Genomic DNA, 19,097 nt, shown 5'->3' on the forward strand with positions numbered 1-19,097 from the left:
TTTTAGACATTCTGTGAGAGGTAGGTATATGAACTACGTTGTCTGTAAAGGTCTTCGTTTACTTGTTACCCTACACATTTAACCTTTAGTCCACCGCCATATATGGCCCTAGATACCGTGTGAGTTTTTGAACAAAGTGCAATTTACATAATAACTCGTTCCCTAGGTGGTCTAGAGACATGGAACAAGGAGTACAATATGCACAATAGATCAAAAGGAAGCCAAAAGTAGAGGGAGGAGCGCTGAAAAAGACACAGCATCTAGTTTTCGTCTTGGCCTATGAAATCGTATGTAGGCTTTTTTTTTTTTTTTTTTTTTTAGTGTAAGTTTTATGTGTATTAATTCATAGCATAAATAAATACTGCAATTGAAAACGGTAGGCCCTATGTACAACATTTTATATTCTCACTATGTCAATTATATGTATGTACCTTATTTATTTTTTAAGCATAGATCTATCTTCGTTAACTTTAAAACCTTTAACGGACATTTTTAAGAGTCCTGTTCAATTTCGCTAGGCAGTTTTATTATATGCTTACGCCAGAAATGTTTATTAACTTCTCTTAGTATATTTATTCTTTATTCACAGATACTTAGCGCATTCTTTTTTATTTGTATCTATCTATCTATCTATCTATCTATATATATATATATATATATATATATATATATATATATATATATATATATATATGTAGTACAAGTAGATGTATTTCAATTTCACATACTTAGTGTGACTTGCTTGAACTCAAATAAACCAAATGTATTCAAGAAGCCTTATACGGTTGTGGAGCTGAAAACATTAAAAGCGACCTAGAGTTTATCAATAATCATTTCAGTTCAATTTCAAAGATCCTAACGAGATTAGAAGAGCGGTGATTAGTACTTTGTAGCGCATGTAAGCTGTTTGATTCATTAACGAAACACGCCACCAAGACTAATCGGACAAGTATTTCTTCAAAACGCACAGTCAACCGACGGGAAAAATCCTGGCATAAAGTTCTTGTTAATTTTAATATTGTTCCTGGGAAAAACTCGCACGAATTTCTAATTTATCGGCAAGTAACACTGCTTCTTTGAAATACTGTCTTTTAACGACCCGTGACACGGAAGAACATTTTTTCAATGTACAGTAATGTTTTGAAATTACATACAGGCCATGGCAATACAGGTTTGGCATAAATTCAGGTTTTTGCCAGAAAACACCGAAATCTACAGTTGTGTATTGTAGCATGAATGTATTATAGTTACGCACCGAGTAGGTCTATATGTAGTTCAAATAATCCAACTTGTTTCTCAAAAGATAATAAAATTCCTCATTTAACTTTAGCTTTTGATTGGTGCATATTTACCCTTTTTAGTGCATATTTGCATATTTTTACTGCATATTTTCGTGATTTTTTTTCGCATGTTTGCATGCATATTTTACCGTTTTTTAGTGTATATCGATCCGAAGTTTACCCATGAGATTACTTCTTGTCCACAGAAAATTTTATTGTCATTGATGAATTAAAAAAAAATTCCACATATGCCTCCAATTTCGACGAAAATTTTCTCTATCCCTTTCCAAGAAATCAACGTTAAAAACTCCCACAAAATGGGATTATTCACACAGGTTGGAATCACTGATTTGTTCTTCACATCTGTTTACTATATAAGCATTTTCTGCTTTGATTTCCTGCATCCCTTACATTGGAAAATAACTTTTTTTAGTTGTTAAAAAAACGGAAAAAAAATTACGTGGAAATAGAAATTAGACAAGTGAAACACTAGTAGTCGTAAGAAATGTTTTTCTTTTGAGTATTATTCTTTCTGTACAAAAATTAGCTTTAATTGCTATGTAAACGATATTTATTAGATTTCTATTACGGATACGTTTGGTTGCAAGCGATCAAACTAGCGGCAACCACAATAGTCTACCTATTGTGTATTTTTAATAAAACCTGTCCTCGATCCTGGGATTTGCCTTAAGAAATCTACAGTGCAACAGTTACGAGACTTATCTAGTACAGCGTAGACTACAGTATAGTAGGCTGCCTATAAGGTTACACTGGGGCATCTCTCCACCTAAACCACTATCCAAATGGATGGCTTCTACCTGCTTACCATACCTTATTAGCTATTTTGTTTTCATTGTGCTATTTTGTTTTCATTATCATAGCTACTGAACCTCACGCTTCTTCTAAAATCTCCTTGGGCCCCTCCGTTCCGACTCCATCTCCTGACAAGCAAAGGATGAGCTCCAAACGCACCACACGTGGTGATGTTCATCAGAATCAGCCTCAGTCACCTCAACCAAAGCGCCATCACACTCTCAGCGAATCTTCCACTGCATCAGACTCATTCAATCGCATGGACGCTGAATCTTCTGCATTCACTTCTGTAAAACCAACTCTTCATTCATTTCTGTTCACGAATTATGTTCGTCTGTATCTCGATCTCAAGAAACTGTATCATCGCATCACCAAATACATGCCACGGACGAGTGTTGCACAAATCATTTACACCCAGAAAGGCATCATTATTAAAACGCCAGACGATAAATTCGCATCCACAATTCGCAATACTTATTCCTATGAAATCTTTGGTAAAAACGCTTCTATTTCGAAACTCTACGCTCAACCAGCCAAGCAACTACCTCCACCACGCAAACAACCTGCTTTGTCTGTTGTCATCCAAAGTGCTGGCTCGTACTTTACAGACAAAGAAATCAGTCCGGAACTCCAGCCTGATGGACCTTCTATCATCAAATGTATTCGTATTAAAAAAACTCGAAGAAACCTTATATGGTTCGTGTTTTAACCAATTCACACGACACCATCGACTCTCTTCTATCAAATGGAGCCTTCACCTATCGCAAAGGACATGCGTCATCATTTCGAGCCTTCTCGTTCTCCTGCTCCACTTCTTATGCACTGTGAAAAATGTCAAGTATATGACGATCATCCGACTGGCTCATATCCAAACCAACTTAAATGTGGATTCTGCACTGACCCTCACAACACCCGGAATTGCACTAACAAATTCCTAAATGATCCACCTATAATGAAACTGGACATGCTACTTATAGTTACAAATAAAAGGCTAAACCTACAGCCGATCCATTCAAACTTGAATTTACAGTGCCATTATAACAGCATGTTAGCCAAACTACATCTGTCCCTCAGGATATTTGTCAGCCAATCACAATTACCCAATTCTTGTCGTTTCTCACTGTTACGCTACAAAATATTCATGCGCCATACTACGCAACCATACCATCTGCAAAATCCAACACGCTGCCAAAGCCAAACTTAACATCAACTTCACAGCTACTTACTCTGGCCAAATTGTTTACTTTCATTCAGATCCGTTGCAAACAGAAGTTTAAGATCCCACATCATCTTGTATCTTATCATCATTGTGGACATTACCTTTCTCTTTTAGAACATTCGTTCTCTACCTCAACATAAAATCTTATTTGAACAGATTCTTTTCGAAAAACATCTTGCGTGTTTCGTTTTAAACGAGACGCATCTTACGGGCCGCACTTATATACACCTGCCAAATTAAACCATGCTTCGACATGATAACCTGACACCAGCAGGAGGGCAAGTGGTGGGGTCGCTATAGGATTTTCTCCATCTCTTCCTTTTCACTGAACTAGTCTTTCCATACACCTTACCCGAACATCTAGTTACTACTTTATATTTCAAACAATTCAACATCACAGTTGCAACCATTTACATTATTCCTAGACATCCTCTTCCATATCAGTTTATTCAAAACATTTCATATAACTATCACATTTATATAATTCTAGCTGATTTGAATTTTCACAGTCGCAGTCACCGTCAGCAACAGGATTTCCGCAACTAACTTATAACGCATACTTCCGGCCACTTTCATCCATTACCCAAGCCTACTTGACCTTGTAGTAATACAACGCCGGTTGTTGTTATCACTTCTCTCAATCTACAAATTCGCTGCAGGCTAGATGTCCTGTATCCTCTCGGCAGTGACCATGTGCCAATACTTCTGACCATCACCACTCCACATTATGCTACTCACACTCTTCCTCCAGCTCCTCGCTCTTATCCCATGTTTGACAAAGCCGACTGAAACGATTACCGCATCTTACTTCAATATTAGTTAGAAAATGTCCAGGAACCCGAAACAGAAGAAGACCTTTGTGTCACATTAGATACTATTACTCCTGCCATCCACATTGCCTTTGCCCAAAATATTCCGCTTCACACCGCTCATGCTTACAAACCGCTCTTCCTCCTCAGTATCTTACACTTATTAACCGTTCCCGATCACATTATCGAGAATCACTCGCACTGGTAACCTTGAGTCTCTCCGCTTCCCCAGTAAGTATCAACGCACTGTCAATAGCTATCTTGTTGCTTATAAACGCTGTCGTTGGATCGCTACCTGCAATGATCTTTCTACCACCACCCATTCTACAAAGTACTGGAAGCGATTCCACCAACTCACTGGATGATCATCTCGTATACTATTTCCTCTCTTAGATGAAGGTGAACCTCTCACTGACGATACTGCTGAAGCAAACACCTTTGCTGATTATCTTCAAGGCATTTTCACTCCTCTTTTACCTGATCCATCTCTACGCCGTCATCCAGCAGAAAATATCAATCTTTCTTCACCCGATCTTCAACCCAATTCCAATCACCATTTACCTGCAAACAGTTATCTCACTGCTCCTATTACGGTCGAAGATATCCACAGCACAGTCGCCAGAAAACATCAGTCGGCTCCAGGTACTGATCGTATTTCTTACTGACATATCAAATAGACTCCCTATGTTGTCCTCCATTTACTTGCAGTTATTTACACATTTACTTTAAGCACAGTCTTCATTCCGACTCACTGCAAATCATCGATCACTCTCATGTTTCCGAAACCAACCAAACCTCTACATGCGTCTCTTCTTATCGGCCTATTCAGCTTATCGTCTGTTCAGCAAAATTCTGGAACGTATTCTTGTCACACGTCTACATCGTTATCTTTCTGCTAATAATCTTCTTCCTCTTCCGCAAGCATGCTTTCGACCTTCGTATAGTATCAATGATCAGCTTATGCGCCTCACCACTCATATCACAATATAGTTCAACACATCCAAACTTTCATGCCTTGTCTTATTCGATTTGGAAAAGGCTTTTGATAAGGTGTGGTATCTTCGTCTTACATATAAACTTCTTTTCCGCCTTCCTTTGTATTATATCCGTTTTATCTGTCACTTTCTCTCTTGCCGCCTTAGTAAATCTATCAACAATCACCTCTCACATCCTATATTTCTGCATACTGCTGTCCCTCAAGATTCCTCATTATGTCCGTTATTATATCTGTTATATGAGGCCGACTTTCCTCCTTTGCCTGGGAATATCAGTTTATATCAATTTGCAGATGACACAGCCTTTCTCGCCATAGCAACACTATCCAAGGGATAAATCGAACTCTGCAGATTACTATTGACACATTTCTCTCATGATGCAAACGCTGGCGACTGACCCTAAATGCTGCTAAAACACAAACCATCATCTTTCTTCCACCAAACAAACGCTCTTACGTGTATCGAAACACTCCTAACTTCCATGTTCATGTCGACAGTGTTCCTCTTCAGCCTCAAAACACTGTCACTTATTTAGGGATTGTCTTTGACAGACATCTTAAATGGACTGCACATCTCAAGTCCATCTGCACCAAAGCCTACAATCGCCTCAACCTTTTACGCCGTATCACTGTTACTACGTGGGGGTTGAACACACACACTCTTAACCACCTACAAAGTTTCTCTCCGCCTAGTTCTCACCTTCGGTTTTACCGCCTGGATTGTCGCATCTCTCTCATTTTCTACTAGACTTCCAATTCTTCAACCACACGCCCTCTGCTTAGCTTTCCGTATCCACCTTCCCAGCCAAACGCATGAACTATACGATCGCACCCCATTTCCCCACATACTCTATTACCTTGAAACCTTACACCTCTGCTACATTTCAACTCGTTTTCAAACTCATCGTCCCCTACTTCTAGACACGATGCATCACTTTTTACATCCGTCCTATGTCCTTCTCCGTCATACTCCTCTTTCGCTCCTCTTTACACTTTACCACTTCTCCTTACCACCTGACAGTCCTGACCATCTTTTATCACAGACTATATCACTGACACGGCATCACCTTGCATTATTCCATCTTATGCAAAGTAGTCCTCTTCTTTAACTGAACTTCCCCTGTCTACATCAGATCCGGAGTTGCCCCCGGATCGGAAGATAACACACATCTGTTTTGCTAACAACACCAGTTGTTGTAACGTCTAGTGCACCTCATTTCCATTCATTCCCATCCACCTTAACATATGATTATGGTTAACGGCCATAATGTTCACCCCTTCCCATATTACATGATTTACTGATCTGTTTAGTAAATGCCCTCCCAATATATTTATGTACAACATAATGTTGAGATAAAGTTTAATAAATCTAACAGTATCCATCCACACTTTCCTAATCCCCATCACTCCTTCACTCCACTTCCCGATATAAAGGGTGGTACCCTTTGAGCGAGAGCTAGTCGGAAGCGACTAAGAAAAAAAAGTTATGTGAAGTGAGTCGATTTATAATTTTATTGTGCATTAACTCGGGAACTGAAAACCTGGACAACATATTTCACGCGTAAAAAAAAAAAAAAAAAAAAAAAAAAGTCAATTTCTACCACTATATCAAATTTGTTCCCGATCGGATGACTTCGATGTATGGGTTTTCGTTCTCGAACGTATGATGAAAAATTTAACAGCTCATAACTTGGGAACCGAAAGCCTGGACAACATAATATTTCAGATTATACACCAGGTCAAGTTCTATCTCGATGCCTAATCTGATCTCGATCGGATGACGTACATACGAGGTGTGTTTCAAAAGTATCGAATGTTATTTTTTCCCACGTAAACCAATGAAGAGTGCGAGACTTTCTTCGGTGTAGTTGGAGAGAAGACATTCATGCGCAGTCGTGAATGTTTTACGCCTACAGAAAGCATCAGTCGCTGGCAGTCGGCCTACTAGTCAAAATGTGTAGTTAGCGATCGTCAGATTTCAGTTTTTTTTTTTTTTTTTTTTTTTTTTTTTGTTAACAGACAGAAATGACAGAAAAACTAGAGCAGCGATATTGCATAAAACTTTGCCAAAAACTTGGTGATACCCAAGCAGACACCACTCAATCAGTTCGGTACATTCAATTTTGAACGAGAATTTTATCACGAGGAGAGTGTCCACGAAATTTGATTCAGGATTTCATAACCAAACACAACATTCCTGTGTGTCCTCAGACTTCCTACTCACCGACATGGCTTTGTGTGACTTTTGGCTATTTCCCAAGTTGAAAATGCCACTAAAAGGGACCTGATTTAAGTCAAGAGAAGATACTATGCGAAATGCAACGGCACGGTTACTCATCATTCCAAAAACTGCGTTCCAGAAGTGTTTCCAACAATAGCGGGAGTGTTGGGAGAAGTGTATGCATTACCAAGGAGACTACTTTGAAGAGGATTAGTGTTTTGGATTTTCAAATCAATAAATATATTTTTGCCAACGAAAGGTTTGATACTTTTTGAACAGATTTCATATGTAGTATTTTTTCTTTCTTTCCGAAAATGTGATGCAAAATTTGACTGCAAATAACCTGAGAACCGTAAACCTTCACAATATTTCACGTGCTTATATATTAGGATAAGTTCTAACACCATGTCAAGTTTGATTCCGATCAAATGAGTTCGGTTTATGATTTTTTTTTTTTAACTTTTGAAAATATGACGCACCTTTAACTTGAGAACCCAAAGGTTGCACATCATAGTATTTTCCATGCTTATATAGCAGGTCAAGTTCTGTTTTCCCTAAAAATTTGCCAACTTTGATTCCGATCGAATGAGTTTGGCATAACTTGTACAATATACAGTGTCTTTAATTTTTAGGAAAAAATCACACGGATGAAAATCGATGCGTTCATAATTTTACATAATGGTGATATCAATCCTTATTTTGAGAAGTGATAGTTTAGGGACAACAAATAGGATGAAGATTGAAATTGTTAAATTTTTGCCGACAGAACTTACTGATGACAGAAAGCCTATGAAAAATGGAAATCGAAACGATAGGGAAATTTGCATGTTATTGATACATGAAAGTAAATTAAGTGAAAGTAGAAAGAGTGCAAGAGAGAACTACTATAACCAGTGGCGGTTTCACTTAATGTTTGCATGTTTGTACAAATCCCCTTCCAATATTTTCATTTTTTATTTATGCTAAATCACTTTTCGTTTTATTGCCAACACCATCTTTCCTTAAAGAAGTGCGTTTGAAACGGGCTGGCTAATAGCTTTCTGCTTGGGAGCTTGACAAACTCCCCAGCTGGGCTACTGCGAGGCTTGCGACGTGTGATGATCCTTATAATGTCTCACAAGAATCTATATGTTTGCAGATCTTTTGCAAGCAAGTCTACCAACAAAAACAACTTTTCCAAAACAAAACGCTTCGGAACTGGAAATTCTCCACCGTCTTTCCCCCTGCAATATTGGTTGACACGGTTCTCGCCTGAAGGGATATGGTCCGCTCCTCGAAGTCGTACACAGAGGAGAAAAAAACCTTGCGCCTTGCCTAAATGCGAGATTGCCAAGTGGTCATAACTATTGATTCTGTCAACCAAGTAAGGTCAAGGCAGCTATGGAAACAGTAAAGGCGACCCCGTGAAGAGTGCAGTCAGATTGAGGGTGTCAGTAGTTAATACCTCGTGTTTGAATGAGTAGAATTTTCGCAGCATACAGAGAATATTTTCTTTTTTATATGTGTGTGGGTGAACGAGAGAATTGGAGAGCAGTTTTTAGAAAAAGAGGATTAATGGGGGAAAGGGATGAGATTTTAACCCTCCTGATACCACTGGCAACACCCAGTATGCTTCGCGATTCCGCGGGCCATTAAAATGATTTTTAATAGTCTATAGTGTATAAAACAAAAGCGTATAGCATAACTTCTATTGTGCATAGAGACATGACGTAAAAATATTTCTTTGTCTAGGGTCTCTAATTTTTTTGTGGTATTCATGATATTTTTTTTTTAAATACAGGGGGGCCATGGGGTCAAAAGCCGAAAATTCTAGAAAAAAGGATAAGTTTTTGGGGGAACTAATTAGTTAATTTCAGCGCTGAACTTAAGAGCGCTCTCAAGTCATTAAAAACGCAACAAATTTTAAGGTTACGTCAAAAATCATACAAAATGAGCTTCTCTATTGCATGTTAGAAGTATACCATGAAGAAATCACTATTATTATTTATACTAACTATTATTATTATTATTATTATTATTATTATTATTATTATTATTATTATTATTATTATTATTATTATTATTATTATTATTATTATTAATAATAATAATAATAATAATAATAATAATGATGATGATGCAAAAACGAGGTAATATATTGTGCACCCCCTAAAATTCAAAGCACGAGCCGCCACTAACTATGACTAATATAGAAACGAAGAATGAAAATAAAGGGCCGAGGAGGTTAAGTGGTAGAACATCGACGTCTCATGCTGGAATCTCTGGTTTGATCCGCCGCGCTAAGTAGACTTTGTGGTGGACAAACACCGTGTGCATGAGTTTTCTTGGGATTTGTCCGTTTCCTCCCAATTTCTTTATACCACCATTTTATTCATTATTAACTCACCGTCTCACTTAGTCTTGGAGATTAATCGTGGGACGTTAAACTTAAAAAAGTGAAACTAAGTTTGAGGTTTTCATATGAAAGAAGAATCAACTGTAGATTTCACATATTAAATATGAAAACGATGTAAAAAAAAAAATATATGAACAGGAATTTTCTTCTTCTTCTTCATAATATTATTTCAATAGTACTACAGCTCTATTGAAGGTCACATTACAAAAAATTAAATTTTTATTGTTTGAAACTAAGAGTAGAAAACTTAACCTAATGAATTAACTCTTGTATACAAAAGTTACAATATTTGGTAAGTTTCATTCCTTTAGTTTGAAGCAACAAAAGTTTAGTTTTAATATAACCTCCCTCAAGAGCCGGCACTGCATATAAAGAATTTACTAAGAGCGTAAAAGAAAGGGGGAAAATTCTCAATTTGTTATAAAATAAGAAAGATTCACCACAACTCTTTCAGGCAGAGTTATAGTTCCATTAGCTGCAATAGATATACGAAAAGTTGTGAAGACTAAGTAGAGATTTTGCTTACAACACATGCAGCTAAAATTGATCTTTGAGTATTAAATAGCTTGTTTGGATGAGCAAATTGAGAAATTGAAGAAATAAGTTTTGATTTAGAATATAAATGACATTAGATTTCTAATTAATTTCCTTCAAGAAATATACGATATCTTTCAAGGTTTGTATGTAATATTAGTTGATTCAGAAGATTTTATTAACTACTTGAACTGAACGATTCTCATGGAGTTATTTTAAAAAAAATACTTGGGGGGAAAATGGACATATTAAATCGAAAGAAACTTGCATGAGAACCAAGAGTTAAAGAGCCAGAATAATATAAGATACGACATAGAATATTGCAATTGGAAAAGTTGTTGAAGAAAGTATTGCGTGATATGTCAGAGTAAGTAAAAGGTTGTTTTGATAGGAGGTAGAAAGTATTTACTTTGCAGATGATATGCTTGTTGTTGCGGAATTCGAATTGAAAGTTGATATTGTGTTAGAAAATATGAAGGAGAGTTGTGAAGAATGTGAAATGGAAATAAATACGAAACAGATTAAAGCAGTGGAGGCTGAAATGATGGAATCTGAGACAACTACAGAAGTCTGAGTAGAGAAAGTAGAACAGGTGACTAGTTATCAGTGCATAAGTAGTATTATCCCTGAAGAGGAATGTTTCGATGTCGAAAACTATCTATTGATAATTCCTGAGGAAAGCAAGAGAAAGAATTTCTGCCTCCTCCCCCTTCCCCACAAAGTAGCTTCGCCCCAAGACTGCCAATGTCACAAAGCTCTGCCACAAGCAAAGCATACGTTTTCATGCCATATAAAATATTTCCACTCTCCTCATTTATGCGTATACCCACCATCGCTACCGCATCTGCTCCCTACTGACGTATCCCCATGTTACGGCACAGGTCTTTCTATTGACTCGGTAATATAGCGTCCGTTCTTTTTAGTTGCCACCTAGCGTATGTTGTTTTGTGTTTTTAAGTTGGTTCGTGTTCTATGCACTATAATTTTTATGTTATAGGGTCTAAATTCACACATTGCATTTATACTCAATCTTCGTAAGGTGAATCTCACTCATTAATACAACTCTTAAGAAACACTTTTTCAGGCAGTAAGAGTGCTAAGAGAAATTCACCTTTCATGAATATATGGAGAGCCATTCATAATGACCTCTCCACGTAGGGCAAGAATACGGAACACTTCATGGGATATTTGGCAGAATATCTACTCAAACACGCAACAAAAAAGACTGACATTGTTCACAAGTTCTTTGTAGCAGTTTCGAAGCTATATCCTTCATCGCTGTGAGAAAGCAAAGATTCATTGATTTCGTTATTTGTCAATAGTGCGTAATTTGCAACACTTAACAGTTTCGAGGTACTAATTTTGCACAGTAACACAACATAGATACATAAGTATTTAGGAAAAAGCAAAGAAAGTATGAAAGTAAGAAATATTTTGGATTAACAGTTAGGAGTGAAGGATAGAAAGCTCTCCAACTTCTGTTTGATTTCTGTCCTTTGTGAACTGGTTCCAGTTTCTATTCTGTATTTCTGTTTCTGCGAGATCCATCTTAATATTGTCCCCCATCTGCGCCTAAGTCTTTCTATTGATCGTTTTTAGATTGGATTTCCAGCTAAATCATTGAAAACATTCCTACTTTTCTTTCATTCTGGTTATATGACCTGCCTACCTGAACCTTATAGACTTGATAACTCTAACAATGTTTGGTAAGTGATATAAATCTTGTCGTTGTGAAGTTTCCGCCATTCCCCATTCCTGTTCCTTTTGAATGCGAATACAGGTATTCGTCTCAGGATCGTGTTCTCAATTACTTTCAGTCTACGTTCTTCCCTCAGAGTAAGCAACCATATTTCGCAACCATACATGACAACAGACGTGATTATCATTTTATATATTTTAAGTTCAAATTCGTCGACAGATTCGGGACGACAAAAGATACTGAACTGAATAATAAAACGGATTTCCTGCTTTCAGTCAACATTTATATTCTTAGTGGATATAGTTTTGGTCTGTTAACATTAATCCTGGATATTTGAAAGTAATCTACTTTGTCGACCCTATTATTTCATATTTTGTCGAATCCATAATTTACAGTATTACGATTCCAGCAAACTTCCATGTATTTAGTTTTCTCGTGAATAAAAAAGAAAACGAAATAGAACTGTTAAATTACAGGGGGTAACACAACACCTTTACTCTTATTTCTTTAGACACAACTTTAATGTGAATACAAAATGTAACAAAGACTACTACTTAGCAACAAGTGTAACATTCATTCCTCTTTCCTTCTTCATTACTTCGAACTAGCAGCGTCATTTCAGATTTTGCCACTGGGGGAGTGGAGTGGAGATCGTCCTCTGACATAAGAGATTCGCGTTTTTTATTAGCATATTAGTATACAATTTATTAAAAATCGCGTGTTTCTCAAACTTAGGCCCATGTCCTCCCCAGGTAACGCCTCTGCTTTTAACCTGGATCTATGTCATTTCCTATACAAGGTTTATGAGACTCACTGTCCCTTCCCCAGAGACACTCTTGCCCCACGTTCTCTTGAGTTTTAGTTGTCATGGGTACTTAAAGATGTAGAGTACCGCATGGGACCAGAATAAGCTGACAGAACTTCGGGGAGAACTTGAAATAGTATGCACAGCAATCCGAGTGGTAAGTTTGGTTAATTTTGCCCAAGCAGTAGTTTCCCATATTAATAGTCGGAGACTGATACTCACTAGTTGTAGTGGTAAAATGCAAATGTTGCACTTGTTCTTTGTATAGACTATTTAATGAAGTTTCTTTTCTTTCTATGAGAGCTTGTTTGAGAAGTATTTTTCCTTCTCCCATTACGAATATTCAGGAATTCGATTCCAGTCAACAGTCGAAGCAAATTTGCGTTTTATGTTTCTCATTAAGACTTCAGTTTCCAGCTACATGACAATTTTTTACTAGAGTACCGAATGAAGAGGAAAGTAAACTAAAAATGAAACGAAAGTTTTGATTCAGTATTTTCGTATAGTATAGATTGAAATATGAGCAAAATTTTGACCATTAACAATATGTTATATGTGAATATTTAATAAGAATAGCTTTTAACTATTATTAAAATAATTTATTTCATTATATACATCAGTACATGAATTAATAGCCTTAGGTCATATAACTACAACTAATGCTAATCATATGTACACAAAAAATACAATTAGATAATATAAGTATTTACAAAAATTGTAATTTATATCTTGCAATAAAAATAAGATCTTAACATATACAATTGTACAATGATAGCATATTTAAAAGTTTATTCAACTGACGATCAATAAGAATAACCATATTGCAATGTAGATTAGAACATTAGAAAATTTTATACTGAACACTATATGGGTAACCAACATGTTTGCTTTTCAATAATACAGGGTGTACAAATTGAAACGTCTTAATTTCAAGTACTCATAATAAACATGCAAGAAGAGTTTGTTAGGTGGTACCTTTTATCTTAATTATAGAAATTTTAAAAGTGGTGATGGTGAAAAGTGAAAATGGCAACCAATGCTGAAAAAGCAGGTGATGGTACGTAAAACTGGGATCCATTATTCCAGTTCAAAGGCGGTTCCATCCAGAGTATTAAAGAGATTCTCCCGATACCAAGAGACTTACGCGAGTAGCGTTTCTAAAGATATGATCTATCCCAAAAAGGCATAGTCGTGACCGATCACAAAATCAGAGAAGCGTCCAACATATTATATAGATGCATTTGCTAGAAGTTTTAATAAATCTATTTATATGGGGTCATGTGAGCTTGCTCTTCCAAACCCCACAATCCACGATGGGCTTCACAAGCATCTTAAGCTTTATGCATACAAATTACAAGTCTTACATAACTTGAAATCCGATGGCGAACGAAAACAAACATTTGCCGTAGACCTTCTTGAGTGCATCGAGATCGACAACGGAATTTTAACCAAGATTCTCATTTCTGATGAGGCAACATTTCATCTAAGCGGTATGGCCATAGAAACAACATGCGAATATGGGGTAATATACATCCTCTAGAGGTCGTGGAGTATCAACACGATAGCCCCAAGGTCAACGTGTGGTGTGGATTAATGGCGGATGAAGTCATTGGGTCATTTTTACTTGCGCTGGTTTCACATATTTTAATATGTTACAAAATTTTGTATTCCTTAGATAAAACATCGACACTCAAACCTGCTGTTTCAACAGGATATAGCACTTTGACACTGGCAGCGCGGAAAATGAGGAATTTCCAGAAAAAGTGGATTGAGAGAGGTGGTTCAAATCCCTGGATACTTCGGTTTGTTTACCATTACTTTCCTGGATTATTCGTGTGGGGTATGCTAATGACATGATCTATGCAACAGAAGTGATAACTGTGGAACTGCTTTCCGAGAAGATGCGTGGTGTTATTGAGACAGTTACTTCAACGATGTTGCAAGCAATCTGGAGAGAAATTGAGTTTCGTCCAGACATCTTCCGTGCCACTTGTGGAACACACAGAAATTTACTGATCGTACAGTCAAAACTTTATGCTTATCTATGTTCATAGTTGTATAAATATGTTAATGCATTCAATACATGTGGTATTACAGATAGTTAAAATTAGCACGTTTCAATTTAGATACCTGTATTTAGGCCGTCAAATTTCCAAACAAAGATCTAAGCTTTTAAAATGTTATTACGTTTGCCAAATAATGAATATATACTTAAGCACTAAGTAACTTTGTAAAGAATTCTTGTAAATAAAACAATATAACCTTGAAACACAAATAATATATTAAATGGTAATTGAATTTATTTTCCATATAGATCTATGTGCTCTAACTATTCTAGTTTCATACAATTTTGTTTATAATACAATTCAAATATCTTCATCTCTAAATTGAATATCCTTTGAAAATTTATAATATAGATATTTTATTTTCAAGTTTATATATATATATATATATATATATGAAAAAGAGCTATTTGTAAATTAGAGTAGTAATTCTATCATTCGAAAAAACATTTGAACTTACTTTTGCAACATTTGAAGATCATTGTGTGTTAATATTAATATCGTTGATCTACTGTAGCTCTATATCAGTACAGATGAGTAAAATAGTTTTATTAGTTCCAATATAATGATGAAATTTTGGGCGGACCTACTCTGATTCTTTGACTTCAGAATGGTGATAGTTGTTGTTTCCTGTTGTTCACAGTTAAACCGCATTGGACACTGAAGTAAACATCAGGACCCGACAACGATCAGTAATGAAATTTCTGTTCAAAATCGGTGATGAATCAGCCATATCAATTCATAAGAAGTTGTTTCGGGCTTGTGGGCATCATACATTGGACCACATCATTATCCAACGTTCGTTGGAGCGGTATAAAAAAAACTAGATTTTCCAGATCAGGCCAGAAAATTAAGGCCTCCTTTTTCTGGGATCAGTCCGGTGTCATTTTCATAAATTTCTTGGAACATGGTTCCACAATTAACAAGGACTGTTATTGTATGTCACTAGATAAGGTTGCTCTTCAGATCAAGAGACCGGAGTAAGGTCATCAAACTTCATCATGACAATGCCAAGCCTCACACAGCCATGATAAAGCAGTATAAAGTTATGAAAATAGGATGAGAAATCGTCCCTCAGCCTCCCTATAGTTCAGAGTTGGCTCCTTCGGATTTTTTCGCTTTGTTTGTGTGAAGACCCACCTGCAAGGATCAGCATTGGATAATGACAGGGTCTTCATTTCTTATGTGAAACAATGGTGTAAACGTCAGCCACCTGAATTTTACCAAAGTGCATTCAAGGCATGGATAGAATGTTAGACGATATGGATCATAGCAGATGGACGCTACATTGAGTAACATGGTCTTGTAGCCAAAGGATCAAAGTATGTTCACCTGAAATTTCACCATCATACTGCAACTAATAACAATATTATAAGATCTGTGCTAAACTTATTAAACGCCTTTTGTACGTCTAGGCTATTTCTGTCATTCCATATCTAGGCTCCCTCGTGGCTATATGGTTGGCATACTGACATTCGTTCTTGATACCCGGGTTTGATACCCGATGAGAGCTCATGTGATTCGGATTCCACGTTAGGCTTAGATCCTCGTTTCATATAGCCTTGCTGATGAAAGGTACGCAAAGTTCCAACCTAACCAACCAAATTATTATCTTATGAATTGCCATTCTAGAAGTATTATTTATTTGTGAGCTATATAATTTCAAGAAATGTCTTTAAATTATTTTCTTAATTTTCATTTTTCTCGATTGTCCTTTCTGGAGCTTATATCATCAATATTTCATAAACATTGTTGCTTTCTGAAAAGCGAATACTTTGAAAGAATTGGTTTATTTTGAATCGTATTCCAGTCTTTAGTCTTGTGTATTCCTTTTGTATAAGAATAAAGCCTATTTCTTAATTAAGAGATTTTCGTTCATATTAGTACGTGTGTGGTAATTTCTGTTTTTAGAGGCGATAAATAGGACTATGTATTACACATGCATGTTATCACTAACTTCTGCTATTATTTCATGTTCTATGTCCTGTTCATAGTAGTTTTATTTGATTAGTAAATTAAGGTAGCTACATAACTTTATTAATTTGTAGGAAATAAAATGCTTCATTTTCGAGCATTATATAGGAAAACTATGACTCAGTCTGTGATTGAAATTTGGAACTAAACAGGCGAAAAGCTCTAGAGTAATTTAGACTCTTATTTTGACAAAAGATTACTATATATATATATATATATTAAATAACGTCCTTTTACAACACCTACAAGAAAACGTGGAATCCGAACATTTATTTACTTTTGTTGGGAATCGAATCCAGATTTTCAAAGCTACAACGTAATTAGGCTAATATACAGTCAGGTAGAAAGGAGCTTGAAAATTATTATATACGTGAATTATGCTCGGATTTATCGAAAAGTACACAATTCTCCTCTCCCAAATTTCCAATTACCACACAAACTTTTGTGATGAAACACCCTATAACATTATTTCTCAGTGTTACATAGTGATGATTAGCACGAATTTCGTTATATATATATATATATGTATATCTTTAGGTTTTATTATTTTAGTGTGTTAAATTTTATAAATTATATTGTATTCCCGCTTAATATATCCTTCATCTTTTAGGATCTTTTTTCATGTATAAATAAAATATGGTGACACTGTATTTTTAAAAAGTATATGTATATATTGTATTACTAGTGAATGAATTGCTTTCAAATTATTTCATCTAAAACTAAAATGTGTATTGAGTAATTATTACTTTTCATATTACTTAAAAATATTTTTCCTCTTTTGCACTGGAAAGAAACTTAATCCATGTAATCAAGTAAAACAAATTATTTTAGTCATGTTTAAGATCATTTCTAAGAATTAGGTCGAAAGCAGACTTTCGACTTTCATATTGTTTTAATGAAAAAAAAAAGTATATTTTTACTTATACCAATTATATCACTTATGCCAATAATACTCGCCTTTAATTTGAAGGGTAAGGGGAGAAAACAAGGAATGTCCATGTGTGTGCTTTAACTTGTGCTTTGCCCTATCTGTTGATGACTCTTGATACTATTTGACTTTATATACATGCATGCATAGATGTAGAAATGTCCAAGGAAAGGGGCAAAAGATTTGACTAACCCTATTCATTTAGTACGCAGTTTTCAATATTAAAACGTCATTTTCTCGAAAATACAGTTTTGGGACATTGCTTGTTTTTTACCCTTACCCTTCATTTACAATAAGCAATACACTAATTACATCCTGGTTTATTTTTCTTAATACAACGTGACACTATTGAATCAAATACGTAACCTTGCGGACACGTAAGTTTCGCCAGTCTCAATGTTTGATCCATTACCAAATAGCAATCAAAATATTTCGTACAATTTGTGGGATCAGGAAAGAGTCCTGGCTTGTTGCATATTTTTATAGAATAATCACTTGGTATATCACAGTCTGACATGGAGATATTTACACATTCCAGTAATTTAGGACTAAACTCAAATCCTTGAGGGCACTGTAAGCGAAAGGCTTTATAACCACCGGCTTGAGGATAACATTTGTAGAAATGTTCGCAACTTTCAGGATCAACAAAAGCACCGTAAGACCTACACTGAAATTCAGGTTTATGTGCAAACAAAGATACATTACTATTAACACTTTCTTGTTCATTTAACCGCTTTCCTGTTAATCTTTGTATCTGTTTTATAGAACCATTTATAATTTTATGGTTGAAAGGTGAGCTACTGTTTATATGTTTATCTGCGAGAAAAGTATATGAAGATGATGTGTTACTTATATCATGACTTCTGCTAGAATAAACCAATGTCTTATTAAGGGATATTTTGGAAACATCTGAAGTTGATTTACTATGAGGATGTTTGCTTGTGACAGGAGTAACTGACGTTAAATTGGGACTGGTCAAGTAATCTTTGCTAGATCCGAACGATGTCTTGTTGTGCAATGTTCTAAAAGTGACTAAAGATAAGTTACTGTGACTGCGCTCTCTTAACATGGGTGTACTTAAAGATGGAAGAGAGCGTGGTATGTTATATTTATTAGAATGATTTTGTGTGTTGTTGTGAAAAGTTGTAGATCGAAGTATTGCTACTTTCTTCTTACTGCCTTGAGTCATTCTTGGCCAAAGAGTTCTATTTAAATTATTTTTCACAGTATTCTTCGATTTATGTGAGTTATCACTTCTGAATGATCCTTTTCCTGTTTCATAATGTAGCGTTTGATTTTTGCGCTGTGATTCATTTCTATAACTAGCAGCCGTTGCTAAAGCTTCTTCTGTTTTATTTGATTT

Source organism: Thermobia domestica, chromosome 3 (genome assembly GCF_964235325.1).
Source record: "Thermobia domestica chromosome 3, izTheDome1.hap1.1, whole genome shotgun sequence".
Taxonomy (NCBI): Eukaryota; Metazoa; Arthropoda; class Insecta; order Zygentoma; family Lepismatidae; genus Thermobia; species Thermobia domestica.